General features: G+C 46.4%; 1 protein-coding gene across 7 annotated transcripts in view; it reads left to right on the top strand.

Annotated features, from left to right (window-relative positions):
• Positions 1-22,380, top strand: part of ADAMTSL1 (ADAMTS like 1) — a 690,570-nt gene that overhangs the window by 131,475 nt on the left and 536,715 nt on the right. The gene's annotated exons all lie outside the window — the stretch shown is intronic.

Below are 22,380 nucleotides of genomic sequence, written 5' to 3'. Positions count from 1 at the left end.
GTCTAATGTTAGCCTACCTTGTTTTAACATTCAGTTAAGGCAACATGCAGCAGTTGGATGAGGTCCCATTGTTAGGAACACCCCCTACACAAAATGCCCCTCATTACTCAAGATCTGAGTGGTATGTATAAAGAGGCATAGCGGCCAACTATGTCTGGGATTGCCTTTAATGGGGACAAGGGGGAAACTTTGGAGCCATGGAGAAGTTGAAAACAAAGAGAGACGTAGAAACAACATGGTCAAGAGCTGTTTTAATCACATAATGGAGACATGATGATTTTATCCAGTTACACTCACCACTTAAGAATAGATGGGGCTCCTGAAAACTGCAGTATGATCCAAAATGTGATTGAGTGATTGATTGAGTGAATGAAAATTCAAATGATCTGGATTCAGTTATGCTGAAAGATTAACTCTTTCTTTCAACCTTCATCCCTTCCTTTATTATTATTTAAATAAAAGGAGGAATTGTGTGGCATTACCACAGGATGATACCTAACTTAGTACAAGTTACATGAATAGGAAGAAGAGCAGAAGCTGGAATTACTGTTTTGTGTGTGTGTGTGTGTGTGTGTGTGTGTGTGTGTGTGTGTGTGTGTGTGTGTGTGTGTGTGTGTGTGTGCGTGTGCGTGCATGCAAAGGAACTGTTTTCTTTTGCATGGTAGAGATGTCAGAAGGCAGAGCTTTGGCATTACCCATTCCACTCCTTTGCAAAGGGAGGAGGGGTTGGTGGCTTTGGCCTGCTGCTTAGTTACTGTTTTTGGAAAATAGAAACAAAAAAGTTTTACAAAATCTTGAATTCGTTTTGCTTTTATTTTGGTAGTAGCACTAGTGCTATCATTTCTTAGGGTGCCCTTTTTGGGACTATTATTGACAATATCCTTTCTGAATAGTTCATAGCTAGCGCCCTACCAAATTCATGGCCATGAAAAACATGTCATGGACCGTGAAATCTGTATAGTATAGGGTAAAAGCACACACAAGACCAGATTTCACGGAGAGAGACTAGCGTTTCTCAAATTGGGGGTCCTGACCCAAAAGGGAGTTGCAGGGGGGTCACAAGGTTATTTTAGGGGGGGTTGCGGTATTGCCACCCTTCCTTCTATGCCGCTTCAGAACGGGGCAGCTGGAGAGCAGTGGCTGCTGACTGAGGGCCCACCTCTGCAGGCAGCGGCACAGAAGTAAGGGTGGCAATACCATACCATGTCATCCTTCCTTCTGCGCTGCTGGTGGCGGTGGCTCTGCCTTCAGAGCTGGGCTCCCAGCAGTGGCGGCTCCAGGCACCAGCGCTCCAAGCGCGTGCCTGGGGCGGCAAGCCACGGGGACTGCCCTGCCGGTCCCTGCGAGGGCGGCAGTCAGGCAGCCTTCGCCGGCATGACTGCAGGAGGTCCCCGGTCCTGCGGATTCGGCAGCAATTCGGCGGAAGGTATGCCAAAGCCGCGGGACCGGCGGACCTCCTGCAGGCATGCCGCTGAATCCGCGAGACCAGCGGACCTCCCACAGGCATGCCGCCGAATCCGCGGGACCGGGGACCTCCCGCAGGCAAGCCGCCGAAGGCAGCCTGCCTGCCGTGCTTGGGGCGGCAAAAAAGCTAGAGCCGCCCCTGGCTCCTGGCCAGCAGCCGCCGCTTTCTAGATGCCCAGCTCTGAAAGCAGCCGCTGCCAGCAGCAGCACAGAAGTAAGGGTAGCAGTACTGCAACCCCCCCAATCCCATACACAATAAGCTTGCAACCCCTCCCCCCCACTCCTGCCCCACAACTCCTTTTTGGGTCAGGACTCCTACAATTACAACACCATGAAATTTATGATTTTTAAAATCCCATGACCATGAAGTGAACCAAAATGGACACTGAATTTGGTAGGGCCCTATTCATAGCTCTAGAACAAGATAAGTACCAGTATAAATACTGTTTCTGTTGAGTGCTACCTCTGATTATACAAAGATAGTGACACTCTTGAAAACTGTCTAGTAGTTATTAAATATTTTGATGTTTATTGTAATAAGCATGGTAAACTTGAGTACTAAATGAATAACTCCAATAAGCTCCTCATAGGATTTCTACTCTGCTTCATTAATTAGTTATGCCATTTCTTTAATCAGGTACCACTATAAAGGAAGAACATTTTTGGATGCATGTATTATGTTTATAAAATGCATTGCAGTGATTCATATATGTGTATTGAATTGACATTGAGTAAAAACAGGAGTTGGACTGGGCAAGATAACATTGGATCAGGAACCCCATAATTTTTCCTCTTTTGAGTGATGGTCTTGCACTGAGGGTTATGTATATGCCCCATGGGCCTGAAGTCGGAGAATTCTGAAAGTAGCATCCATCGGTCCGGGCATGCACCGTGACTCACCTCATAGTTCCATCCAAGGCAACAAAGGGCAGGGTGGATCGACTGCGTCTCCATTTCCTTCTCACTGCTGCATGGTCCAGATTGGAACTTTAGTGTCCTCATCTCTGATGTACTTCGAAAAGATCATAGTTAGTTTACCGGTTTTATCTACAGTTTTACTAGTTTTTATCTCTCCTGGTTTAATAGTTTATAGTTTTTAACGTTAGTTTTAGGATAGCATTGGGTTTTTCCCCTAACCGCTCCCAAACCCCTAGGCAGGTGCCACACTATTCCCAGCACCTAAGACTTCAAACTCTACACCTCCTGCCCGTGATCCTTCTCTGGTAGCGACGACTATCAATGCTGCCCCTGCTGCCTGGGAGAAGCTCATGTTATGGCTAGGTGAAGTATTTGCTAATCCCTTCTCAGACAAACCCACGAAGGCCAGCTCTTTATCTCTGCAAGTATCTCATGGAGATGGCTGTGAGGATGCACTCAGACCCAGGCCAGGGAATCCCCCCTGTAGATCGGCCTGATTCAGTGAGAAGCATACCTCAGCTAGTATGTCTGACTCCGGTGCTGGCAGGACTACCCCACACTGATCCTATGGTGGGGCCTAGTCAGGAAGTTCGGAAGCACTCCCATAAGCATGGGATTGAGTCTTCTGCCAAGTCCAAAAAAATGGATGCTCCCTACACTAGCTCAGCACAAGGGATCAGTGCGTGGTCCAAGTCCCACAGACACAAAAAGAAGACCCAGAAACTATGATGTCCCACAGTCCCGAGCTTTGAACAGCCATAGTGCCATTAGCAGCACACCATGAGGCCACGACAACTGCCTGTACTGGGGAAGTCCTCAGCGCCAGTACCAAGAGGGAAAGAGTGCCCCTCACACCAGGAACATCTGGATCCAGGCCTGAACCTCATGAGGTCTTTGTTTTACAGACCCAGCTTCCCCTCCTCCATTGGTCCCCTCCACTTCCAGGGACATCATATCCCCTCAATGAGATGTTCTAGAGTACAGGTCTTTGCCTTCCTCACAGGTACTATACTCTGTTCCATTGGCTCTGGCAGTACCTCCACTAGAACTGCATCTGCCTTCTCTTCTTCAGATGAATCGGAGCTGGACAAAGAACCACCTCTTCCATACTGCTCCTATGTACCATCAAGGAGACATGCTCGTCCATGGGAACAACTTACCCCATCACCCTCCTTGGAGTCATTGGTACCCAAAGCCAGGGGGACTTCTATAACCTCCAGTGGATCTAGCTTACTGGCCATATTGAGGTTCCTGGACATAGTACACTCCATTGGAACCAACCTGTCTAGAAGAGAATCACCTCCTGTTTCTCCCCTCTCCCAACCCCAAGAGATCTATCAAGCACATTTGTGGATCTAATAGTGGTGGAAGATCCCTGGTCCTGGAAGTTCTGCCAGAACTTGCTAGGTTCCCATCCTCCTCACTGTATGATTGGTTGCTACATCGTTGTCTTCCCCATCAGATGACTTGAGACAGTTTTTCAGGAGCTTCTGAGGAGAGTTGCAGGAGAACTCCAGGTCCCACTGGAGGAGGTTCAGGACTCGCAGCATAAACTCCTGGATAGCCTATACGCTTTGGCACTGGCAAGAATTGCAGTCCCAATTAACAGTGGAGCCAGCCAGAGCTGTATGGCATACTCCTGACATTTGTTCCACCACCTCAAAGGAACGGAGAAGTAATACTACATCCTGACCAAGGGATCAGAATTCCTCTTCTCCCATCCTGCTCCAAATTTGCTAGTAGTTCAGGCTGCTGCAGAGGGGACCAAGCAGCACCCCCTTCAGTCCATTCCTGGGGATAAAAAAGGAAAACTCCTCAACCTTCTGGGGAGAAAAGTCTTCTCTTCCTTCAGTGTGCAGTTCAGGATAGCCAGTTATTAAGCCCTATTGACTAAATATGACATCCTGAATTACGCTAACTTCAAGGAACTTGCTGGTACCGTACCTCAACAAGACCGTGCCTGGTTCCAGAACCTCATCAAGGAAGGGGAACTTATAGCCAGAACTCCTCTCAAGTCCACCATAGACGTGGCTGACACCTCCTCCAGGGCCATGGCCACTGCTATCGTGTTGCATAGGGGGTCCTGGATTCATGCTTCTGGTTTTCTGAGGGAGGTCCAGAATATCATTGAGCACCTCCCTTTTGATGAATCCTATCTTTTTAACCAAATGACAGATGAGTCTTTACATACATTAAAAAAATCTAGGGCTAGACCTCAACTCCTTGGGAATATACACTCCTGCCCCAACACAAGTTCCGCTGGTCATTCATCCACTGGAACCCTGTGTGAAAATGCCAGAAAACTCAAAATGTTGGTTCCCTCCGCACCCCTCTTTTGGCTTCCTCATCTCAAACCCAGCCTCAGGCCAAGATGTATTTTTGACATGAGCTCGAGAGCTGCCAACCACAAAGCCTAACACCTTGTGACTCCTCCACTTCCTTTCGGGGTCACTTAGCACAATAGACAAATGGGTGCTGAATATCATCTGCATTTGCTATACAATCAAGTTTGTCAGGCTACCTCCTCCAAATCCCCCCTCCCTGTGCCCCTTTGGGGACCACTCTCATGACAGTATCCTCACTCAAGGTGAACACTTCATTGCAACAGGGGGCAATAACACGTTCCTATAGACAGAATATCAAAGAACAGGGTTCTGCTCAACTTACTTCTTAATCCTCAAGAAGAAAGGTGGTTGGAGACCAATCCTTGACCTTCACCACCTCAGTTGCTTCAGCCGCAAACTCAAGTTTCACTTGGTAATGCTGGCAGCAATAATTCCATCCCTATAAAAATGCATGTGGTTCATGGCTTGCGATATGAAGAATGCTTGCTTTTACATTGACATTTATCCCTCCCACAGACATTTTCTCAGATTTACAATGGGTAAATCTGTAAATTTTAGCAAATTTAAAATTTAGTAGCATTTCTAGTAGCAAGTGCTTCCCTTGGGCATAGCTAACGATCCCAGACTCTTCACCAAAGTATTTTCTGTAGTGGCAGCTCAGATCAGATGTTATGGCCTTCTTGTTTTCCCGTATCTCAGTGACTGGCTCCGGGCAGTCAAGTCCCCTCAAGAAGCCCTTGTGTCAACCTCTATGTTACTCAATCTCCTTGCTTCAATGCGAGTCAGCATTAACATTGAGAAATTGATCCTCAGCCCCACTCAGTCACTAGACTTCATCAGGGCTACCTTAAACTGTATCACAGCATGGGTGTACCAGCTCCCAGACAGATTTCAGACAATGAACATCATTTCTCACATCACAAGCAACCCACGGGTACCAGCCAGGACTTGCCTGTCTCTTGGAGCCATGTGGCTCTGTGCTCCCTGTGACCTTTCACAAGGCTCCACTTTCTCTCCCTTGAGACATGGCTCCAGATCGTGTATTCTCCAAGCAGTGACTCTTTGGACCTCGGGCTGACAGTCCCAGCTGTTGCCTCTTCTGTGGTGGACAGATCCACACCACGTACACATTTGCGTTCCCTTTCTCCCCTCCTCTCTGAGCAAGATTATAATCACTGATGCATCCCTCGAAGGCTGGGAAGCCCATATGGAGGCCTTCACAGTGCAAGACGCGTGGAGACTTCAAGAATCCTGGAACTTAGAGCAGTGTGAAGGGCATGAAAACCATTTCTCCCTCTCATTCACTTTCATCATGTCTGACACTACCTCGATTTTCTATATCAACAAGCAGCCTGGAGCAAGATTCTCTGTTTTTTGCACAGAAACAGTCAGTCTCTGAAACTGGTGCATCAATCATCAGATCACTCTATCTGCTACCTATTTTCTGGGGACACAGAACGGACTTGTGGACTCTCTCAATAGACACTTTACCATCAACCACGAGTGGGAGTTTTGCAATACGATGTTACACAACATCTTTGAGAAACGGGGGACCCCAATCAGAGACCTGTTAACTTCTCAGACAAACAGCAAGTGCGCCACATATTCCTCCAGAGGAGCCCTCGGTTATAACTCCCAGGGCAAAGCTCTCCTATCATGGCCAGACGAACTCAACTATGCGTTTCCTCCACTACTGCGCCTACCTCAAGTACTCCACAAGATGAAGTAAGACAGGGCGACAGTCATTCTCCTTGCCCCCTTCTGGCCCAGACAATTCTGGTTCCCCAGTCTCCTCTGCATATTGTTCCATCCCCTGATCCCTGTCCATTACTTCCCTGATCTCCTGACCCAGCATGATGGCAGAATCAAGCACCCCAATCCACATCTGCTCCATTCCAGGGCATGGTATTTCGATGGGCATCTATGCTAGAATGGGAATGCTCCTCAGCTGTACAAGCTATTCTCTCTAACAGCAGGAAGGAATCCACTAGCCAATGTTACCAGGCTTAATGGAGGCACTTTTTGTCTTGGGCCCAATATAAAGGGGTTCTACCAGACAAGGTGGAAATCCCCCTCATCCTACTACTAGGATTCTGTTCCTAAAGTCATGGGTCTTGCCCTCAGCACTTTGACAGTCGACCTGACTGCAGTCTGTGTGTTCCATCCAACTGTGGAGGGTCGCTCCATTTTTATACATTCACTAACTGCTAGATTTTGGAAGGGCCTCCTCAGAACTTTCTGCCCCCCTCCAGCCAATCACTCCTCGAAGGGACCTGAATTTGGTACTCTCCGCTTTAACAAAATCCCCCTTTGAGTCGCTGGCATCTTCCTCCATGTCCTTCTTGTCCATGAAAGTTGCCTTCCTGGTTGCTATCGCTTCGGTGAGGAGAGTTGGGGAACTCAGCACTATGATGGCAGACCCGCTGTTCACAATATTCCACAAGGTCTCCTTATGCCAGCACCCTAAATTTCTACCTAAGGTGGTATCCCATTTTCACATTAACCAAGCTATTCGCTTGCTTGTTTTCTTTCTGAAATTGCATGCCTCCTCAGAAGAATGTCGACTCCATTTCTGCTCTGTTCAGTATGTTCTGGCCTTCTCCCTACAGAGAATGAAACCTACGGGAAATCCCATAGACTGTTCATTGCCATAGCTTGGTCCCCAAGTCTCTTGGCTATCTCCATCCAGACAATCTTAAAGTGGATTTCTAACTGCATCAAGCTGTGCTATCAATCAGGCCTACCTGTGCCTGCAGGGATATGGACTCATTCCACTAGGGCTCTAGCTATAACTACAGCTTCCCTCCAGAACATGCCTCTCATCCACACACGTAGAGCAGCCATGTGGAGTTCGGTGCGCACCTTTGCAACACATTATGCTCTTGTGCAGGACTCAATGACGAATACCTCCTTTGGCATGACTGTCCTCTGAACGACCCTTCCATTTTCATCCTCTCACCCTCTACCAACTTAGGTACTACTTTTCAATCAACCTCAGTGGAATACAATAATGACTATCATTCAAAGAAGAGAAGATTACTTAACTGTAACTGGAGATTCTTTGTGGCGTGTGGTCCCTCTCTGTATTCCACTTCCTGCCCTCCTTCCCCTCTGCATTGGATTGGTCAGATTCGAAGTAGAGAAGGAACTGGGGATTCGGTTGGTCTGCCTCACCCTTTATGAACTCAGATGGAAGCACGAGGCGAGTCAGGGCATGTGCCTGGATCAATGGACCCTGCTTTCAAAGCTCTCCAACTCTGAGAGCATGGTATGTGTTCGTAACACTCAGTGGAATACAGATACGGACCACACATCTAGAAGATCATTCAATTACAGGTAAGTAACCTCCTTTTTGTGGATGACACACTGTACTCAAGGAAAAAAAACTTTTCACTAAAAACAAAAACTATGGGTGCGATGGAGCTATGACAATTTACACAATCTATGGCCTGGTCTACATTACGAGTTTAGGTCGACTTTAGTAGCGTTAAATCAAATTAAGCCTGGACACGTTCACACGACTAAGCCCTTTCTTTTGACTTACAGGGCCCTTTAAACCGTTTTTTTTACTCCATGTCCGACGAGGGGATTAGCGATAAAATCAGCCTTAGCAGGTTGGAATTGGGGTAGTGTGGACGGAATTCAACATTATTGGTCTCCGGGAGCTATCCCACAGTGCTTCATTGTGACCGCTCTGGACAGCACTCTCAACTCAGATGCACTGACCAGGTAGACAGAAAAAGCCCCGCGAACGTTTGAATTTCATTTCCTGTTTGCCCAGCGTGGAGAGCACAGGTGACCACGCAGAGCTCATCAGCACAGGTAACCGTGATGGAGTCCCAGGATCGCAAAAGAGCTCCAGCATGGACCGAACGGGAGGTACGGGATCTCCTCGCCATATGGGGAGATGAAGCAGTGATAGCTGAACTCCGTAGCAGTAAACGAAATGGCAAAATATTAGAAAAGGTCTCCAAGGCCATGAAGGACAGAGGCCATAACAGGGACGCACAGCAGTGCCGCGTGAAAATTAAGGAGCTAAGGCAAGCCTACCACAAAGCCAAAGAGGCAAACGGAAGGTCCGGGGCAGAGCCGCAAACATGCTGCTTCTACTCGGAGCTGCATGCCATGCTAGGGGGTGCAGCCACCACTACCCCAACCGTATGCTATGACTCCGTCACTGGAGAAACACACAGGGAAGCGGGTTCGGGGTACAAGAAAGATGAGGATGAAGATAATGTAGATAGCTCACAGCAGCAAGGAAGCGGAGAAACCGGTTTCCCCAACAGCCAGGATATGTTTATCACCCTGGACCTGGAGTCAGTAACCCCCGAACTCACCCAAGGCATGCTCCCAGACCCTGAGGGCACACAGGGGACCTCTGGTGAGTGTACCTTTGTAAATATTACACATGGTTTAAAAGCAAGTGTGTTTAATGATTAATGATTAATTTGCCCTGGCAATCGCGGCCAGTATAGCTACTGGAAAAGTCTGTTAACGTGTATGGGGATGGAGCGGAAATCCTCCAGGGACATCTCCAGAAAGCTGTCCTTCATGTACTCCCAAAGCCTTTGCAAAAGGTTTCTTGGGAGGGCTGCCTTATCCCGTCTGCCATGATAGGACACTTTACCATGCCAGGCCAGTAGCACGTAGTCTGGAATCATTGCATAACAAAGCATGGCAGCGTATGGTCCCAGTGTTTGCTGGCATGCAGACAACATCCATTCCTTATCGCTCTTTGTTATCCTCAGGAGAGTGAGATCATTCACGGTCACCTGGTTGAAATGGGGCGATTTTATTAAGGGGACATTCAGAGGTGCCCCTTCCTGCTCTGCTGAACAGAAATGTTCCCCACTGTTAGCCACGTGGTGGGGGGGAGGGGTGAAGTGATCATCCCCTATAATTGGGTGTCGGGGGAAGGGGGGGTTAGTTGGGTTTGTGTTGCATGTTAACCCGGAAACCGCAGCCCCTCCTTTTACATTGCAAACCCATTTTAAATGGCCAACCCAACGGGTGCTTGGTATGGGAAATGAGGGTGCTACTGTTTGAAACCATTCCCAGATGTTAAGAAGGTTAAAAAAGCCAAAAGACTGTGGCTTACCATGGCTGCCTGCAAGCCGAAATCTGTTGCCTGGCACTGCGTGAGTGATCTATCACACCAAACCGGCAGGCCCTCAATATAAGAGGAAAAATGCCATCTTGTAACGAAAGCACATGTGCTGTGTAATGTGAACAGCAAAATTTAACGTGAAAGAGTGTACCCATTGTTCTCTAAAATGTGTCTTTTTTAACCACCTCTCCCTTCTCCTCCACCAGCTGCAAATGTTTCTCCTTCACAGAGGCTAGTGAAGATTAGAAGGAGAAAACGGCGGACTCGGGATGATATGTTCACGGAGCTCCAGATGTCCTCCCACGCTGAAAAAGCACAGCAGAATGCGTGGAGGCAGTCAATGTCAGACTACAGAAAAGGACAGTATGAATGAGAGGAGAGGTGGCGGGCTGAATTGTGGGATGAACAGAGCAAGTGGCGGGCTGAAGATGATAGGTGGCGTCAGCTTGCAGACAGAAGGCAAGAGTCGATGCTCCGGCTGCTGGAGCATCAAACTGATATGCTCCAGCGTATGGTTGAGCTGCAGGAAAGGCAGCAGGAGCAGAGACCGCCGCTACAGCCCCTGTGTAACCAACAGCCCTACTCCTCAAGTTCCATAGCCTCCTCACCCAGACGCCCAAGAACACGGTGGGGGGGCCTCCGGCCACCCAGTCACTCCACCCCAGATGATTGCCTGAGCATCAGAAGGCTGGCCTTCAATAAGAGTTAAAGTTTTAAACTGCAGTGTGTCTTTTTCCTTCCCTCCTCCCCCACCCATCCCGGGCTATCTTGGCAATTATCCCCCTAGTTGTGTGATGAATTAATAAAGAATGCATGAATGTGAAGTAACAATGACTTTATTGCCTCTGCAAGCGGTGCTCGAAAGGGGGAGGGGAGGGTGGGGTGGTTGGTTTACAGGGATGTAGAGTGAACCAGATGGGGGGGGGCAGAGGGTTCATCAAGGAGAAACAAACAGAAGTTTCACACCGTAGCCTGGCCAGTCACAAAACTCGTTTTCAAAGCTTCTCTGATGCGCACCGCGTCCTGCTGTGCTCTTCTAACCGCCCTGGTGTCTGGCTGCGCGTAATCAGTGGCCGGGCGATGTGCCTCAACCTCCCACCCTGCCATAAATGTCTCCCCCTTACTCTCACAGATATTGTGGAGTGCACAGCAAGCAGCAATAACAATGGGGATATTCTTTTCGCTGAGGTCTGAGCGAGTCAGTAAGCTGCGCCAGCGTGCTTTTAAACGTCCAAATGCACATTCCACCACCATTCGGCACTTGCTCAGCCTGTAGTTGAACAGGTCCTGACTACTGTCCAGGCTGCCTGTGTACGGCTTCATGAGCCATGGCATTAAGGGGTAGGCTGGGTCCCCAAGGATCACGATAGGCATTTCAACATCCCCAACGGTTATTTTCCGGACGGGGAAGAAAGTCCCTTCCTCCAGCTTTCGAAACAGACCAGAGTGCCTGAAGACGCGAGCATCATGTACCTTTCCCGGCCATCCCACGTTGATGTTGGTGAAATGTCCCTTGTGATCCACCAGGGCTTGCAGCAGCATTGAAAAGTACCCCTTGCGGTTTATGTACCCAATAGCTTGGTGCTCTGGTGCCAAGATAGGGATATGGGTTCCGTCTATCGCCCCACCACAGTTTGGGAATCCCATTGCAGCAAAGCCATCCACTATGGCCTGCACGTTTCCCGGAGTCACTACCCTTGATATCACCAGGTCTTTGATTGCCCTGGCACCTTGGATCACAGCAGCCCCTACAGTAGATTTGCCCACTCCAAATTGATTCCCGACTGACTGGTAGCTGTCTGGCGTTGCAAGCTTCCACAGGGCTATCGCCACTCGCTTCTCAACTGTGAGGGCTGCTCTCATCCTGGTATTCTGGCTCTTCAGGGCAGGGGAAAGCAAGTCACAAAGTTCCATGAAAGTGCCCTTATGCATGCGAAAGTTTCGCAGCCACTGGGAATCGTCCCACACCTGCAGCACGATGCAGTCCCACCAGTCTGTGCTTGTTTCCCGGGCCCAGAATCAGCATTCCACGGCATGAACCTGCCCCAGTAACACCATGATTTGCACATTGCTGGGGCCTGTGCCTTGTGAGAGGTCTATGTCCATGTCAATTTCCTCATCACTCTCGTCACCACGCTGCAATCGCCTCCTCGGCTGGTCCTGGTTTTGCTTTGGCATGTCCTGGCTCTGCATATACTCCAGGACAATGCGTGTAGTGTTCATAGTGCTCATAATTGCCGCGGTGATCTGAGCAGGCTCCATGATCCCAGTGCTATGGCGTCTGGTCTGAAAAAAGGCGCGAAACTAGTATCGGACGGAGGGAGGGGTGAGTGACGACATGGCATACAGGTACAGGGAATTAAAATCAACAAAGGTGGCTATGCATCAGGGAGAAACACAAACAACTGTCACACAGAATGCCCCCCCCCCCCCCCCAAAGATTGAACTCAAAACCCTGGGTTTAGCAGGCCGTTGATTTCACGAAGGGAGGGGGAAGCAAATGAATACAGAACAAATCTATTTTTTACATCTTAAGCTGGCAGACGACGGTGCAGCATGACTGATAGCCCTCGGCATCTTCTGGGTGCTTGGCAGAAAATAGCATACTACGACTGATAGCCATCATCGTCGAGACTGTTCGATAGAACTGAGCATGTCTGCCCAGGTGCCCATGATTGACAGCGACTGCAGTATGACGACGACGGATATCAATCGTAATATACCATCTTCTACCAAAAGGCAAGGGGCTGCTGCTGTGTAGCAATGCAGTACCACGTCTGCCGGCACCCAGATGACATATGGTGATGGTGAGCTGAGCTGAGCGGGCTCCATGCTTGGCGTGGTATGTTGTCTGCACAGGTAACCCAGGTAAAAAGGCACGAATCGATTGTCTGCCATTGCTCTGACGGAGGGGAGGTGCCTGATGACATGTACCCAGAACCCCCTGTGACACTGTTTTGCATCATTCAGGCATTGGGATCTCAACCCAGAATTCCAATGGGCGGCGGAGACTGCAGGAACTGTGGGATAGCTACCCACAGTGCAACGGCCCAGAAGTCGACGCTAGCCTCGGTACTGTGGACGCAGTCCGCCGACTTAATGCACTTAGAGCATTTTATGTGGGGACACACACAATCAGCTGTATACAACCGATTTCTATAAAACCGGCTTCTATAAATTCGACCTAATTTCGTAGTGTAGACATGCCCTAAATCTCTGGTTCCTATGGCTGCGAAGATAATCTTCAGAATATGAACTGAATGCAAGCCAATGCTGTTTTGTCTACTTGAGTCTGCACAGAGACTTAAACAATAGCTTTTACAGGTGTGAATTGCTTCCTTTATCTCAATCGTGTGTTGATTCTGAAGCTTGATGATGATGATTTAACTGCGAACATTGTGTACTTTCACTGATGATCAAAGTAACAAACATAACAAAAAAACCCACGATTATTGTGTCATAAAGAGCCATACTGAGTGGTGCTTTCTGGCATTATAAATGTCAAATGCTTGAGGTATGGATGGGGCTTGGGGGAGAGTACCACCCTTTATCTGTCCCCTACAAAAAAGCAGTATAGAGCTGGGGGACTAAGATGGCATGACAACAGTGAAGAATCACAGTAAAGGAAACTTTATTAGAAAAATAAAAACACTAAATAGTTATTCCTATTTACGGCACAAATATTTTTGTAATCAAAAATAAATATAAGGTGATCCCTGTACTGTGTTCTGTGTTGTAATTGAAATCAATATATATGTAGAAAACATCCAAAAATATTTAAATAACTGGTATTCTATTATTGTTTAACAGTGCAATTAATCGTGTGATTAATTTTTTTAAATTGGTTGACAGCCCAACTCTGTATGCCTTCTGATCTTCTCATTCGGTATGTGATCATGGAGCGATATCTTACACATTCCACTTTCCATTGCTGTCTGGGTGACAGCGAATTTTTCTTCCTCCGCTTTCGTCATTGACCAGCTTTCATCTCCGTATATCATTGCTGGCAGTTAAAGTTAAGTTGGGAGTGGAGTTAAACAGTTCTTTCCTTTTCTTCATGGAGGCTCATCATCTGTTAGAGACATCTTTATTTTGTTGAAACTTGCCCACCCCACCTTTCTCCTCCTCCTCTTTTCAGCTGTTGACCCAGGTAAATATATTTATTGACCTCCTCGATTACTTTCCCATTTTCAGTGATGATTCCTTCTGCACAATGCTCATTCCGCATCCACTTAGTCTTCGACATGTTCACTTCCAACCCGATGTCTGACAAAATGTAAAGGGGATAAATGCTTTAAAATTTGCCAGTGACTGTCCGAATTAAACATATTGAAACTTTGAGCTAGTAACTCAGGATTTAAATGTACTGCAGTGTGGCTCACAAGTTTTTCTAGTTGATACTTTAATCCAGACATTCAATCTTTAAAATCCATTGGTATGATGATGATTAAAATACTTCGTATGTGTTTAAAAAGAGACTCCACTGTGAAATCCAGGCATTCGTCTCCTCTTTGGGATAATTTGAAGATGCACTAGAGTATAAGCACATCCATGTAACCAGTGGCAGAAATCCTGATTACACAGCTGTTACTTGATGTTGCTTGGACTGAGCTGAAGTTACTGTTAAGCACTTTACTTTCAGTTGGAGAGCATTAAATATGGTATTTTAAGCAATCTGCAAACTGTGGTAGTTTGACAGGACTAGGAAGTAAAAGGAAGGTAGGAACACATCTAAAGTTTTTAAAATCCTGGTTTGGCATATCCTTTGTGGCAGGGGCCAATTTTTCAAACTAAGCCTCTGAAATGCACATGTGAATGCTGTGTGTTCAAGCAGCTTATTACATGTGCAAATTGAGTAACTGAGATCTACCACAAATGGGTGTTGTGCTCATAATTCCTGAGGCTGGTTTGAAAATCTGACCCTATGCGTCAAATGTTGTTGCAGTGCTGGAAGTATGTTGTAGCTGCATTTTGAGAAGATGATGGGAGTTCCCAAACAGGAAGGTTGGTTTTAGTGTTTGCTGCCTCTATTGCCAGATGAGAGGCCAGGACAGATCTCTCAAACTGTCCCTTATCTTGGTATAATGTGGCAAGTGGAGACTTCTAAAAACTGTAAAATGAAAATTTCAGAATGTAACTGGGGACTCACTGTTAACATGTCAAGCATATGACGTAGCTGTGAAACTCTTGTGCCAGGCTTGGTGAGCTAGCTTATGAAGCTAAGCAGGCCATTTAAATCTATAGTACTGCTAGTAGGAAAGAAGCAGATAACATTTTTTGTAAAAGCTTAGAAAAATAGACTTGTGATTTATTACCTAAGCCACCAGATGTACTGTACTGTATTGTACTACATCATTGATGTAGCATTATCTGATGTAATAAGGATATAAAATGTGGGGAGGAGGAAAGGGGAGTAGGAGAATTAAGGGCAAGTTGAACAAATAGTTGCATAGTTGTTGCCAGGTTTGGTTTTTTTTTGTATTTTTGTTTTTAACTGTAAAGTGCAAAATCCTAATATGCCTATAACCAAAGGGCTCTTAAAAATAATGGTAGGCTCAGAAGGGCTGATTTTTTTTATCATAGTTCAAATCTCTGGCAAACCGTTCCCTGTATATGCAAAGTTGTTTTAGATTTTGTCATTCTTTTTCAGAGAGTCCTTGCTGTCAGTGCTGGGAAGGTTAGTGACCTAGGGATTGGGTGTGGAGAGGGGAGAGGTTCAAGTTACTCTGGCAACTTTCAGATTATTAGCAGGAAACAGTCATGAGGAAACTTGCAGTTTCTGGAGCCCAGTTCACTGCTTCTACAGAAATGAGATGCATGTAGCATTTTTGGTAGTATATAGATCTTACTGGACACGCAGTGCATGCAATACCCTGCTGTTTCTGTAAGGATAGTTGTTTGCTCTGTAGCAGTATTTAGAGAGAAGAGACCTTTCACAAAAACAATTTTAAAGGCGTCGGCAAAACAGTTAGAGGCTGGGAAGAGAGATCATCGGTAGAGATTGCAGGAAGGGAGGAAGGAGGGTCAGGGTTGGCAGATGGCCGCTGTATTTTATATAAATTGAAAACCTGCCAAGTATTAATTATTTATATAGAGTTGTCAAATGCTTTGCATTGTAACTACAAAAACTTCTATAGTAAATTGGACAAAAAGTGATGTAACTGAAAAAAACATGTTAAATTCACTCCACTTTATGATAGGATCAGAACCTTTTATAACTTTTTTGTAGTAAGAGATTCAGGTAGCTCTGGAAGGAGGAAGATGAGGGAGTAATCAACATTTGTACAAAGTCTGAACTTAGACACATAATGGGGCTCAGTATTTGTAACTGCAACATGGATTTGAGTTTTTGGAGATCAGCTCTTTCTTTGCATACTGGTATTATTACTGTGGGAGTACACTGCAGGGAAAACTGCCAAAATAATATTTTTGATGTTCCAGTTTGGAAAAAGAACAAATTTTGAAATTGCAGAATTTCCCATGAAATGGAAATTCTGATTCCCACATATCTCTAACTCTCAGCAAAAAGCTTTCTAGCTGGAGAACATAAACCTGTCCTTAAAGGCAGGGTCTGTTTGAGTATAAATGAGTAGTGGGTTGGGGCAGCACAAGGTGGGAGTAGGAAGAACTGAAGCTGGGTCCAGGAGCAGTGAATGAGCAGGATAAAGAAAACCTAACATTAATTTTTGGCTCTTTGTACAATTAACTGTCATTAGATTTTTTTTTAATTACTGAATAAACTATATTGACTCAAACTAATACAAAGAAGGTAGAATGGTTTGCAATTTTTTTAAATGATTAAATGCAAAAGTTATTTTAAAAATAATATTTAAAGATTATAAATATAGCTATTGTATTTCAAATGGATTGTGTAATTATGTTAAACTGTGGCCTAAAACAGTAACTCTCTCTGGCATTAAATCTTAATCATGTAAGGATCAGTACTGAATTCAGTGCACATTATCTAGCTGTCTTAGGGTTTTGTACTGCAACCCCTCAGTTCCGAAGTGTGTGTGTGTGTGGTGTGTGAACAAATCTAGGGTTTTCTAAAATAGTCTCATGATTCTTTGTTTTAGGAAGGTTCAGGTGACTGTGTAGTAGGGCAAGAGAATGCCTGGGTGGAAATTCAGGGAATAAGGTTATCTGAATGGAAGGTCAGAAAGTAAGAGAGTAGGGAGTCAATACAACAAGAAGAAATGAATGGCAGTTCCTCTCTCTTAGTGATGAGGCGAAGGATAAGGCGAGTCTCCTTTATAGCATCCAGGGTGAGGTATGCCTTAAAGGTTATTTTTTCAATCTGAAATTATTTCACATGTTGGCAGAGGAGTAGAAGAAAAAAGTCAAGGCAGGCTTAAAAAAAACAAAACCCTGTTTTTAAAATCCCATGATTTTAGGGTCAATCTTTAGGGGTCTACCTGCTGATTTTGATCTCTTGAGGCGAGCAATACAAACTGCATTTAGTTTCAAGTCAGCTTGACCTTCAATTCCATCTGCCTAGGCTTTTGCAATGCCTCATGGGTAGGGCCCTACCACATTTTCGATCAATTTCACGGTCATAAGATTTAAAAAATAGTAAATTTCACCATTTCAGAAACTTGCATCTGAATTCCACAGTGTTGTAATCGTGGGGTCCCAACCCAAATGGGGTTACAGGGAGGTCGGAAGGCTATTGTAGAGGGGTTGCGGTGTTGCCACGCTTACTTGTGTGCTGTTTCTGGTGGTGGCACTGCCTTCAGAGATGGGTGGCGGGAGAGCAGCACCGCTACCAGTAGCAGCGCAAAAGTGAGGGTGGCATGGTATGAGGGGGGGGTCCTCATTGCAGGGGGCAGGGCTGGCCTGGCCTGATGGATGGGCGACATGGGCGACCACCCAGGGCACCATGGTTGGTGGGAGTCAAACTCACCTCCCCCTGCTCTTGGCCCCGGTAACTCCCAAGTGCTGGGGCACTGAGCCTGAAGCCAGGGAGAGGTAGGGCTGGGGGTGCCCTGGCTGAGAGCTCCTACTGTATGCCAGACTCCAGCTGCTGGCCCTGGCCAGACTGGTGAGGGATGGGGAAGACCTACCTTCAGAAACCTCCTCCTGCTGCAGGAAGCTCTGCAGCTGCTGGCTGGGAGCCCAGCTCTGAAGACAGTGCCACTGCCAGCAGCAGTGCAGAAATAAGGGTGTCATGGTATGGTATTGCCACCTGTACTTCTGCGCTGCTGCTGGTTGTGGTGCTGCCTTCAGAGCTGAGTGGCCAGCCAGCCTCCGCCACTCTCCAGCTACCCAGGTCTGAAGGCAGTTTCCCAATTAAGGGGAAAAACAAATGTTGAAATATTGATATTTCCTGCAGAACAGAAATTTCAATTTTTTTGCACAATTGTAGTTAATATTCAATACCTGCTATATAACCTGTGTACTGAAGGAAGTAGGAGTGCTGTGGAAATCATTATCTTATCATGTAATTGAGAACTGTATTGTAACATATATGCCTAAGTGGGCAGAGTTAAGGTTGTGAGGGAAATCTAAATGTTATTACTTGACTTTGCAAACTTATTGTTCTTTTAATGTAGCTTTTTAAACTGAGTTAAATATTAGCCAGTCATATCAAATACATTAAGTGATCTTGCAGCAAAACAGCATTTAGGATTAAAGAGGTGGGTTTATATACAAATTAACAATCTCAATCCTAAAAAACTACAAGAGAGCAATTCAAAATAAACAGCTGTTTAGTTTAATTTCATAAGTGAAAAATAAAGGTACTGAGAGAGAAGGGATGAGGAGGAGGGATTATTGAATTATGGCATGTAAATAATTGTTCAGAAAACTTGTGTATATATAGATCCTCCTACTTGTATATTTAAGGAATACAGTACTAGAGTCCAAGCATATTGTTTTGCCTCCTCAAAATCATGACTATTATCTTCATAAATCTCCATTTGGCAGGATAAAAGATGGATGCTTGCCTACTTGTTGCATTAAACATTGCTCCCAAGGGCATTCTGTGCCAAAAAATTAAAAATTCTGCTCACAGTATTTTAAAATTCAGCAAATTCTGCACATTTTATTTGTCAAATAAATGTGGAGGATCCAGCATGGCATTTGGGAGCACAGGCCACTGGCTGCACAGAGGTGGAAGATCACTGTGCAGCTCCCCCCCGGCCAGGACACAGACTCAGCGGTGAGGCTGCACCCAACCCTGACACAACACAAGGGCTGGGCTTGCCCCAGAAATGCCCCACGGCCCTGCCCCTCTGTGTGGGCAGGCAGACTCAGCAAGGCAGGATCCAAGTGTGGAGCAGCTTAGTGTGGGGGGATCCAGGTGTGGGTTGATAGGGCTCTATCTGGGTGCGGGCGGCTCAGTGGGGAATCTGGATACGGGGGGGATCTGGATGCACAGGGGCTTGTTGGGGGGGGGGTTCTGGGTGCAACGGTAATGGGACTCTGCAGGGGGGTCCAGGTGAAGGTGGTTGGGGCTCAGTTAGGGGGGTCTGGGAGTAGTGGGCTTTGGGGGGGAGTCCAGATGTTGGGGGAGTGGGGCTCATTGGGGGAGTCCTAAGTGTGTGGGGGGTGAGGCTTGGCAGGAGAGTCTGGCTATGAGGGGGGGTCTGGATGCATGGGGGTTGGGTGAATGGGGGAGCTGCTCCCTGTACTGGGATCCCTCCCTCTGCAACTGAGGAGTGATGGGTGTGGGGGGTGGGAGTGGAGGGTAGTTTGCAGAGCTTCCTGCAGCCGGGGGGGAAATCTTGGGTTGGGTCTGACCTGGCCCCAGATGCCGTGCAGGGGAAGCAGAAATCCAGTCCTCCCCAACCCAGCCGGGACTAGAAGCTGAGCCCGGCGCAGGGTAGGCGCCACCAGCTGGGTCTTCCACAGTCCCACCTCCTGTCCCACAATGATTTACCTCTCTGCTTGATTTACCAAAGCATACTGCTGGGGAGGGTCGCATGACCGCTCTTCTGGTTTCCCTCTGCTTCCCCATCAGAAAGTCATTTTTCTGTGAGGAAGCAAAGAAATCTGCAGGGGACATAAATTCTGCTCATGCACAGTGGCACGTAATTCCCCCAGGAGTAAAACATTATTAACATCTTGCTTCTTTCATCACATTAGGGGAAAAGTGGGTTTGCTTTTTTAAATGTTTGTTCTTCACAATAATTATTCTATTTTTATAATAAATAGGAGAAAAAGAAAAAACATCTGATACTCTTGTAGACTGTTCTTTAAAGTCAATTATCTGGAACCTAAAGTTTTTAGTCTGTATCTGGCAAATAAAGGTTGATGTTGCTGGCTCACAATTTTATTGTGAATCTCACAATACTTGATGGGTTTTTTTAGAGAGTTCTCAAGAATTTCTTGATATTTCCTTCAATGACTTGAAATTTTGTCCTTACCCAAAATGGTCACAATCTCCCATTAGTGTCAATGGGACTGAACCCATAGGCTGTCCCCAGCAAAGAAGGATATCTTCTCCTATTTTTTCCCAATGGGGCTGAAGTCAGGCTGCCCTCAGGGAAAATGGGTGACATCTTGCTTTCCAGGTGAGGGCCAGGAAGAGGAGGAGAATGTGGAGGTTTCTGTAAGGAAACTCCAAGGGCAGCAGGCAAGGGAGGTGTTGGGAGACTGGATAGGAGCCTGTGCAAATGTAGGAGGAGGCTAACTGAGGGGAAGTGCAGGGGAATGTGGGGACAGGAGACTGGCGGAGGGGAGTAGTAGGGGAATGTGCCATGGCAGAGACACAATGTGATGGGCAGGTGACTGTGAGAAGAACAATGAGATGCAGGAGTCTGTGGAGCAGCACATAAGCGGGGCATCTGCCTATCATGTGTAGGTATGGGGGAGGAGAGAGAATGGCAGCTCCCACACCCCCAGAGGATAGGAGACGGTAAATAAAATACCCTGTGAGCAGTGAACTGGGATTTGTGAGTGTTTAAGGTTTTGTTTTGACCCTGAGATGACCACACAAGTTTGGACCACACAAAAATGGCAGTTTCCCCCTACAACTGAAAACGATGAAAAGGCAGACAAAAGCCAGTCTGACTCTTTATTTATATTATTATTTTTACATGATTTTAAAACCAATCTCATGTTTTTTGGGATCTGATTTAAGATTTTTGAACCCTTGCGGCTGGCAATTCTGGAATTCCAATTTTTTTCCCCCCCAAGTAATAAAATAATCCTCTTGTTGAGTCTGCAAATTCTAGGGTTCTGCCTGTGCTGTTGTCTTTGCAGGATCAGGTCTTAATGGAACTGAAATTCTAGGAAATAATTCCCATTTTAAGGCCCTGATTGAATCTTTTGGGAAAATCCCTTTGCATATGTGGAGCCTAACTGACATCACTGGGGCTCTTTTCAAATGGGCCTGAAAATGGCTTCAATGTGGCTGTGCGGGGGCACAACAGGGTTCTATTTACAGCATCAAGGCCTTAGGTCCTACTGCATTATAATTAAGGCTCTGATTTTGTCACAGATATTTTTAGTAAAATTTCACGGAAGCCTGTGGCCTGTCCTTGTTTTTTACTAAAAGTATCCCTGACAAAATGGGGAGGGAGGAGGGTCCAGCACCCACAGTGGCTGGACTGCTGCAGGGTCTCCCTGCCCTCCCCTGCCTGCTGTGGCTGGATTGCTGCGGGGTCCCCTTTCCCTGCTGCCCATCGCAGCTGGGCTGCTGCGGGGGGTCCTAGCTGCCCATGTCAAGTGGGAGCCCTGGGGTTCCCCTGCTGCCCAGAGGCTTGGAGCTGCTGGCCCCCCCCCCACCCGCAGCAGCGGCTGAGAGCTGTGGGGCTGCCTGCTGACCGCAGTCTAGCCCTGGGGCAGAAATTGTCAGGGTGGTCCCTGGAATCGTAGACCTAATCATAATGAACCAAAGACTGAGAATCTCTGCTTCAGATTTAACTGTATTTCCTGCAGGAAATAATACAATTTTTCTATGGAAATGAACCCATGTATTCCTGGGTTAAAATTATCCTAGGTTTTGAGAGCATCCAATTTACTATTGTTAGATTTAATGACCACCTTACACATTGAATACTTGAGATTTTTTATTTTTATTTTTTTACTCTAGAGTGGTGAGATGGAGCTGGAAAAATGGCACTAGGTGACCCTAATGTTTTCTCATCTCCAGTGCTAGTGGATGTATAAAAATAACAGCCCATATGCCTCTGCTGGTTCTTTTTTAGAAGACTTGCTCTGAAATAAGACTAACGTTTTAAAAATGTAGATTCTCAGTGATTTAGAAAAACAATTATTTGAAACAAACTGATTGCTGGGTAATTAATACTATTATAAAAAGTCCCTCGTTTTCAAGCCAATCCCTGTATCCACATCTGTAAAAGAGAAACTGTGTATAAACAAATGTAATGCCTACAAATGCCATCAGGCATGTGTGACAGATATTGAAATCGCATGCAGGATTTTTGGGGACCATCTTGTATTAAAGGTATGATTGTATTCCACTCCAAGGGGGGCAGGGTGTGTGTGGGTGTGTGTGCATGACCACAGCTCCTATAGGAACCAAACAGTGGGAGGTGATTAATTTGAAACACTGAGATTAACCACCTCCAGAGAACGGTA

Source organism: Chrysemys picta, chromosome 6, assembly GCF_011386835.1.
Source record: "Chrysemys picta bellii isolate R12L10 chromosome 6, ASM1138683v2, whole genome shotgun sequence".
Taxonomy (NCBI): Eukaryota; Metazoa; Chordata; order Testudines; family Emydidae; genus Chrysemys; species Chrysemys picta.
This window is presented reverse-complemented; position numbering and strand designations above follow the sequence as displayed.